The sequence below is a fragment of the Podarcis cretensis genome (assembly GCF_951804945.1).
Source record: "Podarcis cretensis genome assembly, chromosome: 5".
NCBI classification, from domain to species: Eukaryota; Metazoa; Chordata; class Lepidosauria; order Squamata; family Lacertidae; genus Podarcis; species Podarcis cretensis.
The window spans coordinates 47348220-47360571 of record NC_137174.1 but is presented as its reverse complement, the minus strand read 5'-3'; the positions used below and the strand labels follow the sequence as shown (position 1 = coordinate 47360571).

The following is a 12352-nucleotide window of genomic DNA, read 5'->3' as shown; positions in this document are numbered from 1 at the left end:
AATTATCTGATCAAATTCATTCTAAGTGCCGACATCTGCGATTTTCTGAACTGAAAGAACAGAACAGAAAGTGAAGTATTTGTTTAGTGACTTTTTATTAATCTATGTCACATTTTCTTTCAAGCACCTCAAGGAGGAATACATGATTTTCCCCATCTGCATTTTACCTTCACAACCCTACAGGGTGATCTACCCTGTGAGCCCAGGTCACCCAGAGAGTTTTGTGGCAACGTGAGGGCGCTGATTCCAGCCAATACTCTAACCACTACACTACACTGGCTCACAAGAGTTATGAAAAGTCACAGGAGATGGAGAACAGTGATGAGCACAGAGGACATACTTCCAGATAACTAAACGCTCTACCTATGGCTCCCGTTGTTTATTGAGATTTTAAGAGGTACAGCTGCAATCCAAAGCCCTACATAGATCATGGAGTTCTGAATAAACATGGCCTAGTCCATATTCTTTAGTGCTGAGAACTGCTACACATTGAAATTCACACAGATCACTTTCCCATTTCAAGGATTACAACGTAGTCTGTTCTCTGGCAAATCCCTGATAGCACATCAGAGATTTTATATAGAGATGTGGGAGAGAGGCTAGGAACTTTTTTCATTCTTTTAATCGACTACAATATGTGAACACTACCTCTGGGGACAGAGTTTCTAAAACAACAACAGATGTTTAACCTCCGCAGAGCTTTGTGTTATAGGTGCTGGTGGCTGCCCTTTTTAAGCTTGGGACCTAGTTATGGGAAGGAGTGCTGACCTCTGCATAAACCTGACCAATCCTTAAGAACAGCCTCTGAGGCTCTGCTCATGAGCCTTCCATCAATAAATATTAAAGGGGAAGGAATCATAAACAGGGCCTTTTGGGTGGTAGCTCCATTCATGAACTTTCTTCTTAAGAAGGCATGTGTGACCAGTATACTGTCAGCCTTAAAGGCACTGAAGACTTTTCTATTCCAAGCAGCTTTTATTTTATTTTTTATTAATGTTGCAATACATATATGAAATCTTTACATAATAATACATATACATTAATTTGTAAATTCACATTCACATTTCATTATGTACCAAAAAATATCGATTTCTTATTTCTTGCCATGTGTCTTCCCTCCACCCGTGTGTGACTTCCTTGTTATTATTTTGTAACTTTATTATTGAGATTGTATTTTTGTGTCTTAATAATTAAACATTCATTCTTATATATCCAAGCAGCTTTTAATTAGCATTTTAGTGCTTCATATTTAACTGCTGCTGCTTTTTTAACCTTTCCATTTTTTAGCTGCCTGATTTTATACCCCGCTGATCCTGTTTCAGTTGTTGCTGGTATAATAAAAAAAGAAGAAGATATTTTAGTGTTTCATAGATTGCAGTTCTATGGACTGTAATTACATCATGATGAATTCTGTTCTTATTATGTTGTGAGGAGGAATGGAAAGGGTGAAGATCAGATAGATTACCAGTATATGCTCCTTTATACAAAAACAACTACTCAACAGCTTTGTACAGAGAAAACCAGCATGTCAGGCAAAGGGCTGGCCCCAACACTGGGTTATCTATGTACAGGATTTTAGCATTTTGTTTTGGTTTCGACAGAGGAATACTTCATCGTGTGTGTTTCTGCCTGCAGGTACACATGATGTCACCTAGAAACAGGTGTTCCTCCACATATGCTGTTTGTGAAAAGTGATTGGGTTTTATTCAGCAGTGACTCTTAGGGGGAAATGCTTCTGCTTGCACAAGTCAGGGCACAGAATTTTTGCCCATTCCCCGCCCCCCATACAGGAATGCCTAAAACCATTTCCAACTCTGATCAGCAGGATCCTCAAACCCTCCAGACCTCTGAAGCAGCTGGGGGAGGGGAGGCTTTTCATGGATAGGAGAGATTGGTAAAAATAAATAAATAAATGGGTGTCCTGGCTTGAAAGAACAGAAACACCTTATACTAAGGCAAAGTCACCACTGTCATGGTTCTCTTTCAAGTACACAAAGTCTGTAGTACGTAGGTCAGGACATAAACGTACAGGAGAGATCTGTGCACTGAACTTCAGTTGCAGCTTTCCATTTCCACTGCAGTAACTTTCATCACCAAAGGGATATCCCCACTTTTTAAAAGAGCAGCTTCTCAGCTCAGCAAAGATCATGCCGCACACAAGTAATGCACTATTGTGTCCTTATTTGGTTACTGGCCATCGTTAACATAAAATCTCTTTTATTTCCTAAGAGTCTCATTAGGCAGCAAGGCACCGGTACTGCTATGTTATGAATGCAGGCTTTGAACTTTAAAGCATCAGAAAAAAGATTTTCTGTGCCTGCATTCCCCCCCCCCCCCTTTTTCAACTCTTGCTTTTTCACATTTATGAGCCCAATGCTAACCTCCTGGTCAGGAATGTGATATAAGATAAGCATCAATTCCAGAATGAAAATTTGGGTGTGCTTTGTACATTCAGTTAGCTATTACACACCAGGAAACAGTCGGTGAGGAGCTGAAGTTTCAGTCTTAACAATCACTGCTCCTGCAATGTCCCATTCCCCCGTCCGCACTGTGACTCAGGCAGGAGTAGCTCAACATAGGTAGAGAATTATAAAGAGCAGTTATATAAAAGAGGGCTAACTATAAGGTGCAACTGAAAGGATAAAAGGTGTTTACTGATGTATACTGGGAACCCAAAATGCATACATGTTTGCCCCTACAGGAACTTGAAACCAAAGCAGTTCCCACATCCTACACAGCAACTGTTTAGAGCAGTTCTCCCGATTAAACTTAGTGGGTTGTGAATGTGGATGGTGTAGGTGCATGCAGCAGTCAGCACTGAATGAAGCTGGTTTTTTTAATGAATTTGACAAGCACTCAGTCATCCACATATTGTGCTATTGCTCGACTCACTTTCAGCCCCTTTGTGTGGTGCATGAAGGCTGAGTTGCAAGCTGGGCACCTTCTGAAACAATCATTACTGTTTCATTGAACGTTTTGCACATAGCAAAGACCCTTTCAACCCAAAGCCCACAACACATCAATCTGATTAAGTGAATTAGCTAACACAGATAATTCATTCAGTTCCCTAGCACAAAGAAAACACAACTTGTTCGTTCCCTTGCATTATAGTTCAGTGCCATTCATTGAATCTGGACAGCGTCTGCTAAAATCCTACCAGCACCATCTTATCATTTCTTTCCAAAACTCTGTACAGTTTCCACAGCACTCCACCTATCATGCTCCAATGTTCTTACCTTTATATTTAAGTCTTCTCAATCCCTAGCTATAGGGTGATCTCAAACTCATACAAACTCAAACTCATACATTTAAAGTAATGTAGAATATCTACTTCTTTCCATGGAAGATTCCTTAACGACCTCTTCATTCTAAGCTCCGCTGCAGTACTCTTCAACTTGCAAATAGAGTGTGTGCTGCCTTATGGGAATTAACATGCCCCATGCCTTTATCAGAGATATTTTCCTTCTTGCACTGATTTATTAAATATGGTAGCTATGAACTGCTTTACCATATTTCACACTTTTGCAAGCACTCTCTTTCTCTGTGTGTAAATAACTTTTACAATATCTGCAGCTAAAGATTTTTTAAAAATATGATTCTGTAATTGTAACCAATAGACACAATTACTATAGCACTGTTAATCTACAATGTACTTAAAGGCTTTATCTCACATGTCCTTCCAATCATTCTAATGTAGAACCCCTATTATTTCCCTCATTTACTAATGAAGAATTGAAGATGAAGGTTCTTTCGTATTTCTGAAAGTGGTAAAAAAAAATATTGGGTAAACTGTGGTATATGTATGAGCTGATCCACATCTGGATCCCATGCATCTCTCACACATGATGAAGGTATGATGTTCTTCTGACTTGTGGTGTAATCCTATGTTTGTTAACCCAGAAGGAAGTCCCACTGAGCTCTGTGGGGTATACTCCCAAGTATGCAAGCCTAGGAGTGCAGCCTTACTTGTGCTTCCCCTTTCGGTAGTCTCTCATGAAAGAGTCCTACGTGAGTCCAGATTATCTCAGCTTAATACACTAATATATAAATGAGACCTTTGGTGACATGCACAGCTGATTTGCTTCTTCCTTAAGATGAACGGGCAAACCAACCAGGAAATTTCAAATTAATTCAAATTAATAGAGCCAGTGTGATGTAGTGGTTAAGAGCGGTGGACTCGTAATCTGGTGAACAGGGTTTGCTTCCCTGCTCCTCCACAAGCAGCTGCTGAGTGACCTTGGGCTAGTCAAACTTCTCTGAAGTCTCTCAGCTTCACTCACCTCAGAGTGTTTGTTGTGGGGGAGGAAGGGAAAGGAGATTGTTAGCCGCCTTGAGACTCCTTAGGGTAGTGATAAAGTGGGAAATCAAATCCAAACTCTTCATCATCATCATCATCTTAATGGGGAAACTATAGACAACAGCTTTTGAACAAGTCCAGATATTAAGACAATATAATGGTCTGGCTGGTTCTTAAGCCTTTAACCACAGTTTCCTGGTTGGGATGACACAGCAAAATAGGTAATGGAATTCTCACTGGTTTGTTTGCTTGGCTGAAGCAAAGGGCTGCATTTACTTATTCATTCATTTCATGAAGTGATTTAACAATTTAAAAAACAACAACATGAAAACAATTTCAAATCCAATAGGGATACAGATTGGGGCAAAGATTTCCAATTAAAAGCTTTGTTGAAAGAGGATGGTCTTCAACAGACATGGAGAATAAAATAAAGACAACACCTGTCTGATACACAACAGGAAGGAATTCCAAAGGGTAACTGTTCCGACACTAAAGTCCCAATTCCTACATCATATGGAACAGACCTCTTGATGAGATGGTACCTTTAGGAGACCCCATCTGGCAGAATGCTGTGATCAGCTAGATATTATAATGGGTGAGACAATCTTTTAGATGTCCTGTATGCTGAGTGAAAAGGCTCATTATATCTCGGCTTATTAAGCAGAGATATGATCATACAGACGCAGTCAATTATTTTCCTTAGACTAAGCAGAGATTTTCCTCAGATTTGCCCAAGAAGCTTGAAACCAGGCCCAAAAATGTTTTAAGAATGACATTCCCCTGCATCTCAGCTGCTTCACATTTTACACACCTAGTTCCTCATCATCATTTTACAACAAAAGAGAAATACCTTCATATGTTCTGATTTTTGTAAGGGGAGGGTGTGTGCACGCATGCACACACACATGCACACACACACAATTTTTTTATAGTTAGCCAACATAAACCTGGTCTCTTTACCCTATCTGGTTTGAAAATATGAAAAGCAGACTGTCTGAGACGACAGCCATTCCAGTGTCTAATTTGGGAAGATAACACCATCAGTTACATTGCATATAATATGAACACGAAGATATTGCCAGGTTTGTGGATAGGGCTGGGGGGAGAACCTGCTACACTGACAATATTCATCTAATATTCTAAGTGAGATTGATACTGTGTCTACTTTTAAGCCCACAACTTTTAAGCCTACCTACGTCATACCAAATAATCACTTTAGTTGCACAAAGTGTTTATGACACCGTGTCAAGAAACTACATTTATAATAGCTCAAGTTATTCATCTTGTTGACAAGGCAAAAACCTAACAAGATCTATCTTTTTCTTTGCTGAAGAGGCTGTTAGCTGTTGGGAGATTACTGAATCAAGCTGTTAACCAGCTAATCAATCCTCATCAGTTCACAAAGCCTGGGCAGACTGTTAATGTAGACAGCACATATTTCTTTTTTTAGAGTCCGTCTCTCCTCTTTATGAAACTAGTTCTGAGGAGCAAAATTTTGTAAGTCTTCTGCACTACTCAATGAAGATTTAGCTCATGCAAAGTATGAACACAACTGGCTGAAGCTGAGACTTTCTAGTGGAATAAACCGTCCTCAGATAGACATGTGGGCAACCTCTTCTATACATTAGGCAAGCCATTTATGCTTCAGCACATGCCATAATATGAAAACCTACGTTCTGTCACAGAATGTTATTCCACTTAAGAGACAGCCAAAAAAGATGGAAATTATGCTTTTAGAAGTCACTAGAGTTCAGTTATATTTACTATGCAAAACCACTAACAAAAAGATCCCGGTACAGACCTTTGAAGTATTGCATAAACAACCCAACTGCTGGCTTTATAGGCATCCTGTTTTGGACTCCAACATGCTACCTTCGCCAAACCCGTCTAATGGAAGTTCAGAGAGTGCCATATCAAATATGCACAATTATGCTTGGTAGACATTCAAGCTTCTTCAGCGAGGGGCACCAGTTCCGCCTGAGGAACCTTGAGAATCCACTTGCTGGAATACAGTAAGAATAGTCCCAGAAAGCTGTGTGCTGGAGCAAAACTAAGTACCAGGAAAGCGAAGCTACTGGGCTCCAAAGAAATAAGAAGAATCTTTTAAATTTTAGACTGGGTGACGGGCATGAGTGGATGGGAAGAAGACCATGAGCAGTGACAGCACAATTAACCTATTTACAAAGCCAACCTTCGTATGGTTCTGCAGCATGACATTTGGCCTATGCCTGCCAGACTGGGATAACAGACAAATGTTGTTCTAATTAAAAAGAAGCAAGGGTAGGGGGGGAGATACCCTGGCTTCTCTAAGCAGGTTTTGACAAGCTCTGAACACAATCCTTCTCAGGGCTAAAAATGACAATTCACTGAGCAAAGTTGTTCGAGAACTAGAAACCTCAGCTAATAGATTCCGCATCCCCCAACTTGCAGACAATATATGCGCTGCTTTCACTTGCCTTGCTGATCTAATACGTGAATAGGTTTTTAAGCAGTGATCAGTTGCTCTGAATCCCACCTGTCTTCAGCTGACTTGTCCTGAGATCTTCCTGTTACAGCATATAGAAACAACAGTGGGAGCCAATTTATGATGCCAGAATGGAGGTATCCATGGCATTTCCTTTTCCAGTTTGGTACCATAGTCCCCATAGTCATGGTGAAATCGCCACGAGTTCCTCCACACATGCAAATGAGGAACAGAGTCGCTAACCTTCTCTATGTGACAGGAAAGTAGTAACTGTGTTTTGATCTCTGGGATAATGGAAGAATGAGCTGCATAGAATTAGACACAGGATAGGACTGACATATCCAACCTATACAAAGAGATGTACTGAGCCATGCTATAACAGGGCACACAATACTGTTACATATTTACAGCCTGATCCTATCCATGTCTAAGAATACATTTCAGTGAGTTCAATGAGATGCAGGGTAATCTCTCCCTCCACCACTTGTTGTTGTTTAGTCGTGTCCGACTCTTCGTGACCCCATGGACTAGAGCATGCCAGGCACTCCTGTCTTCCACTGCCTCCCGCAGTTTGGTCAAACTCATGTTGGTAGCTTCGAGAACAATGTCCAACCATCTCATCCTCTGTCATCCCCTTCTCCTTGTGCCCTCAATCTTTCCCAACATCAGGGTCTTTTCCAGGGAGTCTTCTCTTCTCATGAGGTGGCCAAAGTATTAGAGTATCAGCTTCACAATCTGTCCTTCCAGTGAGCACTCAGGGCTGATTTCCTTCAGAATAAATAGGTTTGATCTTCTTGCAGTCCATGGGACTCTCAAGAGTCTCCCCCAGCACCATAATTCAAAAGCATCAATTCATCAGCAATCAGCCTTCTTTATGGTCCAGCTCTCACTTCCATACATCACTACTGGGAAAACCATAGCTTTAACTATACGGACCTTTCTTGGAAAGGTAATGTCTCTGCTTTTAGAGATGTTGTCTAGGTTTATCATCGCTTTCCTCCCAAGAAGCAGGAATCTTTTAATTTCGTGACTTCTGTCACCATCTACAGTGATCATGGAACCCAAGAAAGCAAAATCTCTCACTGCCTCCATTTCTTCCCCTTCCCCTTCCTCTTGCCAGGATACGTCTCAGTGAGTTCAATGAGATGCAGGGTAATCTCTCCCTCCACCACTTAGTATTAATTATTTTCTGTACACAGTGGGAATAGCTCAGTTGGCAGAGCATGAAACTCTTAATCTCAGGGTTGTGGGTTCGAGCCCCATGTTGGGCAAAAGATATCTGCATTGCAGGAGGTTGGACTAGATGACCTTTGTGGTCCCTTCCTACTCCACAGTTCTATGATTCTCTTCTTGTGTTTCATAATAAAAAATGATCATAGGATGGCAACACTTTGTATACCTCTTAACTCCTCTGAATCACAATGGATTTCTGCTCTGTTATCAGAAACTGAAATCATGAATTGAGCAGCAAAGAAAGGAATGAAGTGCCGCACTCTGCACAATCTCCACAAAACAAGGCAAATGGTTACGTGGCTCCTATAGATTTGCATCCATATATTGAAAACTATCATATATTTACCCAGGCTGAGCTACAGTGTGTAAAAAGGGCTGTGGTAAACGTAGCTTATCAAAACACAGCTGTGGAAACAAACACCCCTTTTAATACTTAAAGGAGTAAAAACTGATAGGACTCCATTTACTTTCTGGGAGGTGAAAAAGAAAGTAAAGAGCCTTGTTCAATCTTATTGGCATGCACTATCTTGCTACGGTCCACACAGGCTCCCCATTTGGGGAGGGGGAGATTATACAGGAATTCTTCCAAAGACCCACAGCCATGTGTGTGAGGAGGAGATGGTGATGGTAGTCGGAAGAACCACACTCAGCTTGGAAAAGACACAAGAAGCCAACAGCTCTTTGAAATATGACCTCTGCGTATCTTGGAAAACCCAAGTGTTTCCAAATGTTTGAAAAACAGAGTCACTCACAACAGAAGAATCAACTTCTGAGTTATAGTTTCCTAGAGAACTGGTATCATTTGTGCACTTCCATCCTGAATAAAAAAGTGAAATGGTACATTCATCAAACAAAAGGACAAACTGCTAAACACACAGCCATGGGCAGGGTTTTTTTGTTTATTTTAAAGGGTATCACACTTTCTGTTCTAGAAGGAAAATGATAACAAAGGGCTTGTCCACACTCTTCCGCTTGTCCAGTGCCTAGAAAGCAAAGGTCTCAAAAGTTGATTTGAGTCTTCTGGGCATGGATCCAAGCGGTTATGCCTTTGCCCGTTGAAAACCTGCTCCTTAGCGCTAAATCGGAACAAACTGCAATCTACAGAAAACCTACTTGCTTGTTGTTCTGATTCAGTGCGAAAGATCAGGTTTCCCCAGGGGAAAGTGTTGGGCAAAGAGCAGTGTGGATAAGCCCTAAGATGAACCAAGGAGCCATAAGGAATGTCAGGTTTTCCTTCGTCTAGCATGCTATGTCAGAAAAAGAAGCTGTATTTCCACCCCCCAATAATGCAAAAGTCTGTGTATGTGAGGTCAACTGCAGTTGCAGATATCAATATTCCACTGTAACACAAAATGTCTTCTATCTTCTAGTGGTGATCTAGATTATGAATATGTCTGTTGAAATATTATACCTATAAAATCAGAGCCATTTCCTACAAACCTGATTTACAAAAACCTAATCCTTTGGCATGTTTTGCTGAATGTAGCTCAACGGTTCACCTTTTTTTAATGCCTATCCATACAGAGAGATAGCATGATTCGCTGAAATAACTGGTTCTGATCAATGCAGCCTATAAGGACTCTAATAAACACGAGACCTGTCCAGGTTTTTTTATTATTATTCTGCTACAGCAACCCATGGAGGTCAGAAGAGTTTAAGAGAAAGGAATGGTAACCATGAAACCCATTGGTTGACACCATGTAATAATTTTGGGGAGAAAAAACTGATGGCACTTTAATCATGCCATTTGGGGGCTCTGTAGTTTAGGCTTCCCCAACCCGATACCCTCCAGATGTTGTATAAACCCTGGCTAGCTATTTGGCTGGGGTTGGTGAGAGTCCAGGGTCAACTGAAAAGGCTGTATATACACATTTCAAAGCTCACAAAAATGACCATTTAAAATGATAGAAGTGCAGTGAGAAACAGGAGAACTTTTTGCTACACCTAATGGATGTCTGTGGACTGTACTTGTTAAATATATTATCTAACCCACCCCCACACCCCCACTTTGAATAAGGCAAACAAATATATCCCTGCTTCCAATTTATGGTGGACAATTCACACACGGCCCCTTCAAGGGTGTGCTTCTGGTAAGGGGGTGTCACATTTTCTCAACATTTACTCCAATTTTTTGTTACTGAAAAGTGTTGTCGTTATCCCAGGTATGACATTCTCTCTCTCTCCCACTACCATGTATGTGTTGGCAGAGGAAACAGAGTTGCTCAAATTCTATTTTTTATAATTGCTGAGGCTGTGCTCTCTTGATCAAGGTGAGACATTCTCAAGGCAAATTCTGGAGAAACTGCTTGCATGTTCACCTTGATGACAAGACCAGCCGACAACCTCCTCCAATAGCTACCTTCTTCTGGTGTGGCTTGCTGCCAAGATGAACTGGCAACCTCTGAAGTAGCCCCTTGTCAGTTTCACACCTGCAAACCAACCCAGTTAAAGACTCTAGGTAAAGTCTGGAGGCTTATTTTTTATTATTTTAGCTCTTTAGCAGTTGTTTGTCCTAGACCATTCTGGCATTAGAAAAGCTATTTTGGAGGTCCATTGCCTTCCTACCAAAATCTTGAATCTGGAAATGCTCTACAGTGGTGAACCAAGTCAAAGAATTGCATAAGCCTGTGACTTTCTGCTAGTGAAAGGCCACAATCCAAAGAGCACTACTCTTCTTGGGCAAGCCAAGTGGGATTTCCCCCCTTGCAATATTGCAGGGAGTGGGAGCATCTGCTGTTCAGACTGCTTTCCAAGTGCCCTCCATTTTAGAAGCAGGCCAAGTGACTCTAATCAGTGAACATCAGCTTACAGTTTTATGTGTTTGTTATTCTTTGAAACAAACAGCTGCACACCTTTCTCCCCTAAAAGGCAGAACACTCATTAGGATTGGAACAAAGTTTCTCTTGTGCTCCAAGACTAGACTGACTTTCTTAATTGGCTTCATTTCACTCTATCATCCCCAAGACAAGTGTGTAAGATTGAATGGTAGCCAATTCATTTATGCGTTTTGGTATTACGAAAAGCAAGGAGGTGTTGCCAGGTGCACCTTTATATTTTATGAGGTAAGCAAATGTAGTTAGAAAAGTCTACTTCATTAATTAATGTTCATCTGGAACATTAGCATGCCTCCATCTCTGGAAAAACTGACACTTTCTATAGGAAATCTGGCTAGAAAGGAAAAAAATTAAAGATTTTAGAGCCTGTCTTCTTTAGCACTTGAAGCGGGCATATTTTCAGAGGTTACTCACACATTGTGGTAAAACTTATAACCTATCCTGGTAAGAAAACCATGGAGAGCAGTAAAGGGCTGGAACAAATTGGCCATTGTAGATTTACAAACTGAAGTTAGGCATTTGAACTCTTGAACAAATATATGAATTCATATTTGCAGAATTCATATAATGAAAAACCACTTAACTGGATGCTTTAAGAAAGTCCTTACAGGCCATTAAGGGGTATTAATGTGATAGCCCTCACCAACCATCCTTGAGGGCACCTTGGCATCCCCTGAGACCCATGTAGCTGCCACAGCTAAGTCTTCATCTGCCCCATTATAATTTTATCTCAAAGCACACCTGGTTTCCTCTGACTAGGCCAGTTAGACATGATTGGTCACTTTGTTATTTTCCAGGCCACTTTCTTCTTTTTTGCATATACAAACTACATCCATACTTATGAGAGCTTGAGTTTCCTGGCTCAATTTGAAGCTCCCTCTCCAGGTCTACAAAGCTGCTATGATATTTGTAGGTGCATTATCAAAATTACACCTTCATGAGCGCACCTGCAACATTTTGTAGCAAGTCCCACTTTTATCACTAATTGCCCGTTTTGCAAAAAAGGCAGGAACCATTTGTACTCTGTATCTTTCTCACCCCATCATGCATAAAGGTAAAGGTAAAGGTACCCTTGCCCGTACGGGCCAGTCTTGACAGACTCTGGGGTTGTGCGCCCATCTTACTTAAGAGGCCAGGGGCCAGCGCTGTCCGGAGACACTTCCGGGTCACGTGGCCAGCGTGACATCGCTGCTCTGGCGAGCCAGAGCCGCACACGGAAACGCCGTTTACCTTCCCGCTGGTAAGCGGTCCCTATTTATGGTGCCCAGCAAACAGAAAGTTTCCTGCCACTTACACTTTTCCCATTGACTGAGCTGCCACAAGCAGGGGACAGTGTTTTTTGGAGAGTTCAACATGCCTAATGGTGTACATAAAAGTCCAACTAGATTTTGTGCATATTTTATTCACAGTAAAGGTTTCTTTAATGATGACTCTTTTCGTGTGAGGGTTTTTGTTTTTCGTAGTTGATGAGGGTTATTTTGTGAAAGTGTTTTGTTTTTACATACATAAAGATCATCCACGTGT

The 12352-nt window shown here is 41.1% G+C and overlaps 1 protein-coding gene across 8 annotated transcripts in view; it reads right to left on the bottom strand.

Annotated features, from left to right (window-relative positions):
• The window catches only part of FGFR2 (fibroblast growth factor receptor 2), a 146375-nt gene that overhangs the window by 57720 nt on the left and 76303 nt on the right, over positions 1 to 12352 (bottom strand). The window lies entirely within an intron of this gene.